This window comes from Triticum dicoccoides, unplaced genomic scaffold (assembly GCF_002162155.2).
Source record: "Triticum dicoccoides isolate Atlit2015 ecotype Zavitan unplaced genomic scaffold, WEW_v2.0 scaffold10348, whole genome shotgun sequence".
Taxonomy (NCBI): domain Eukaryota; kingdom Viridiplantae; phylum Streptophyta; class Magnoliopsida; order Poales; family Poaceae; genus Triticum; species Triticum dicoccoides.
In genome coordinates, this window is record NW_021170830.1 from 6,064 (window position 1) to 10,883 (window position 4,820).

Consider the following 4,820-nt stretch of genomic DNA (forward strand, 5'->3'; position numbering starts at 1 on the left):
GTCGGCGGGCGGATGCGGAAGGAAATTTTGTGGGTCGCCGTTGGAGATACCCTTACTTGATTTTAATTGGTACAACATTTACTTGTGGCATGCTTAGGTTTTTGCGTTAAGATTTTTTTTGTTTCTTGCACAAATTTTTCATGTTTTTAGTATGATGCAATGATCCTATACTCCATGTAATATTTAGAAATTTAATCTTCAATTTCCACTACAATGCGTGGGGTACAGTTTAGTTCGTTGAACATGATAGGTCATTTTCTCGCGACTTCTCAGGATTTCATTTGTTATAATATTATGGAAAATGATGGATCTTAGCGACCAGAACCATATAACTAGCTTTTTTTCATTTTGGAAAATCAGACTATACAACTGGCTTGTTCAATTAGTTCTCATAGCTGCCGTTAACATCCATTTTGTTTTTTATTTTGTGGGCCGGGGCAGATAGGGATCGGGGGAGTGGCAGATGTCGTAGGTTTTTACATTATCTTGTTGTCCTGTGGAACTGTGATGCATATTCTCAAACATTTAAACTGAAGAAAACACTTGCTGCCGGGGCCAAAGGGCTTTAAATATGGTACATTGTTCCGGGGAGCTACACCCATATGTCTCATCATATATTAGCATGTGATAGTATATATATACTATACTTAATCATTTAAAGTTTGTTGATGTACTTTATCTAAGATACTCTAAAGCGAGCTAAATGAAAAAAAATTATGGGCAAGCCTATAAATTTTACTATATATTTTAAATACCTACATATCTATACGTAAAAACAAGTATAAAAAAGTACATACTACCTAAAAGGTAGTATATATGGTACCGAAATATTCTTATATACTATATACTACACGTAGATACGCTTCAATATGATGGATACTACCTACAATGTATGAAACACTTGTGGATGTAACCACACCTTGTTGTAGGAAAAAAAATCCTGTCATGATGTAGGTTTCAGTAGAAAAATCGCCACTTATATGCCCAAATTAATATGATGGGATACTGCGAGGAAAGCATGTGGTAGAATTGGTCGCCTCCATCCCATCTCCCCATGACCATCTCGCCATCGTTGAAGGAAACGGGTACGTCAAGCCTGTCAAGCCATCGGTGGCGGCGGCCTCATCACCTCGCTATGGAGAGCTCTCTAGCTGCGGAACGGCGGCGATCCTTGATGGCATGCACTCCAGCGGAGCCTGAACTCCGAGACAGCAGCCCGTAGGCCTATTGGTGGTTGCTGTGTCACCATGGCTGTTGGGTGTGTGTGGTGCTGACAGTGGATCATGTTTCTTGCTCACAACAGCTTTATGACCACCTTGATGACCATAAAAAATGATTGATCTTGCAGTTAGCAGCCAGAACCGTAGAACTAGCTTTATAGTCATGGAAAATTGACCATAGACATGGATTGTTTCATTCGATTTTCGTAGCTGCCGCTAACATATATACAAATAACCAGCAGCCGGGCATGCATGGCTAGCTTGACTATCAAACGGTCAGACTAATTAATTCGAAACATATAGGAGATGGCGTCTGTTTCCCAAACTTTGTTCTATTGGCTTTTTGGGTTGCTACCAAGATGATTTATTTACGCACGTAAAAAAAAAACCTTGAGATGCTATCCACGTTGTGAGAAATGGGGAAGAACTCAACTATAGCAGGTTGTCTTGAACTCACGTGCATCCCACCAGCACCCGGCTGCTAATATGCATCATGCATGCATCTAGTGCGTGTCACACAGAAGGAGTGCTCGTATAAGATATATGCATTGTCATACCCACGATGGATCGGCTGCTAATATGCATCATGCATGCATCTAGTGCGTGCCTTTCTGGTAATCTAGTCTTGCAATGTCTTGGTTGGAGCGGCTGCTATGAAACGTCAATGCAATCTACGCAATGTTGTCTTTGGCCCAGTATCAATCATATGAAGATACCAATAAAACATGTGCTAAGAAAACATTGTCATACTCAGACCATGCTGAAAAACACACATGTTCCATTAAACTATACTAATAAATCAGACAAACATCGATTAGTAAATGAATTACAAGACCTGAATAGCAAAAGAAAGGTGCATTTTAGTTATGAATGCTAGCTACCTATAATTTTTTTATTTGATTTTAAATTTTGTCACATACTCTATCAGGTTTAGAGAAATATGATCTTTTGGTATTGAGCCGACGTTGGAAGTCAATTTGGCACCTCGTTTTGCCTCCTAAGTATATGTATAATTGGAACGGGAAGCTACACCTTTTTATATCATATAGATAAACACAGCTAGCAAACATTAATAACATCCTTCCTGCTCCTATAATGAGTCACATAATCCAAATTGTTATAATAGGTGGATTTGCTAGCTTAGTCCAACAGCAATCGTCTGATCTGGACAAGGCGACCCTGCCCACCAATGTAGCATACATAGTATTCTGGCACAGTTGACATAGTATTCTGGTCATTTAATTGTGGCATGCTTAACTTTTTGGGTTAAGTTTTTTTCCATTTCTTTCACAAATCGCTCATAAATATATTTTAGTATGATGCAATGAACCTATACTTCATGTAATATTTTGAAATTAAATCTTTAGTTTCCATTGCAATGCGTGGGGTACAGTTTAGTTCGTTAAACATAATGGGTAATTTTCCTGCAACTTCGCAGGACTTCATTTACGAGACTATCATATAAAATGATGGATCTTAGCAGTAGCGGCCAGAACCATAGAACAGTTTTTGTTTTTGGAAATTTTGACCATAGGAACTTGTTTGTTCTGTTAGATTCATGTAGATGCTAACATCCATTATATTCTATTTTGTGGCGAGGGGAGGGATGGTAGTTGGAGGGGTTGGCGCAGATATGATTCGGCATTGGCAGATGTCATAGGTTTTTATATTATCTTGTGGTCATGTGGAAGTGCGGATGCATATTCTCGGCCTTCATCTTATTTGCAAAGCAACTTCATCAAGCATTTAAACTAAAAATAATAATAATACTTGCTGCCCCCGCCGAGTGAAAAACGACAAAAATGAACCTTTCCAAATACTTTGAGCATAAAATGAACCCGGTTTAAAAAGATTTCATAAAATGACCGTTTCCATGATGCCTGGTCTCAGGGCGCTATGCTAAACAACACAACGCCCTAAGGCCATAGAATCAGCGCTGACATACCACATCAGACTTGCTTGGGACCATGACGCCCGGGTTCAAGGCGCCATGGGCAATAGCAGCCGAGGGTGCCATGCACGTGAACCAGGGACGTCACTTATGTAGTTGTACTAGCACTTAATCAGTAGATATGCTCCTTGCGACAGCCGGATTGGTCAAGTCCAAGTGATCACATACTATGAAGAGTAAGGTGAGACGAGACTGAAGTTTCTGAACATGACTAGAATAATCTGTTTTGGTAGTTGTAGAATAGAATAGTCTAGTATATTACGTGAGCCACTGTTAATTAATCATTTAGATGTGCAATAACTTGGGTCGTGCTATTCATCACGCTGGATGAGAAATAGTTATTCTTCACTTCTCTCTTATTACATCACTACACCACATTTTTACGCCCTGTAAATTTTGTCCTACGTTAGAAGTGAAAAGAGAACTTCAGAAAATTTATGTCACTCGAAGACAATATTTCACATGATGTAAAATTATGAACATAAAAGGATAGTACAAATACACATATAAATATAAAATTTATGATTTAATCATTTATGTCTTACTTTTCTTATAGCAATTTTTGTGTAAGTGAATTGATAATTTGATATGAACGTAGTTATTCATAGCTAAACGTAAATTCTAAAAGTAAGAATGTACATTCTGAAATACTTTTTATTGGTCTTTGATGCACAGCTCTCACTATCATGTTCACTTATAGTATGTCTACAGAATTAGTGTAAATATATATGAAATAAAACTATTTCCCAAGACAAACATAATGATACCATTTATACATGCTAAAATCATATAATTTTGTATATATTAGTGATCAAAGTTATGCGTTAAAGACCGTACAAAGTCAAGCGCACCTTATATTTTGGGAAGGAGGGAGTACAATAGAAGCTCGACGTTGCACACAATGATTATCATCATACATCAACCCATATCTTGTTTATCATTTCACATCCAACTTGACATATATCACAAAGATACTCTCTTCATAAAAAATATATAGGGCCTAATACCTTTTTTGAGGTTGCCTTTGACCACGGTTTAGAGCAATAATATATGACATGCATGTTACACAAAGCATACCGCCAAATTTGTATGTGAAATGGGCTTCGAATGATAAAATTTTATAACATGCATCTCATGTATTATTAAGGTTATCAATGGTCAAAGGAAATCTTGAAAAATGTACTAGAGCGTATGTATCATGATGGAAGGGGTACCATTTTTAATATTTATATATTAATGCAATTGTCGATATGCTAATCGATTAACATGAAATGGAATTGTATATCACATTGAAAAATTTACAACAGAGGATGTCAGTAAAACCAGATTGGACATGAAACCATCTATAACCATGTATGCATGCCTCAGCAAAACCTCGTAGGAAACAAAAAATTGGATTTATCATCTTATGCCGAGGGAGGGATGCGTTAGGATTGACCACATTCAAACGCGTTTGTGATTGTGTGAGCACTGAAGCCACCATCGGCGAGGGTGGGAAGGAGAATAAGGGGCAACACGAATGAAATGCCATGTGTTGAAATCAAGGATTTCGTCCTATTGGGGTCTTGAGTCATGGTTATTAGGTTAGGGGCATGTGGTTTTTTTTCTCCCGTTGCAACACACGGGTTTTTTTTTTGCTAGTTATTCTT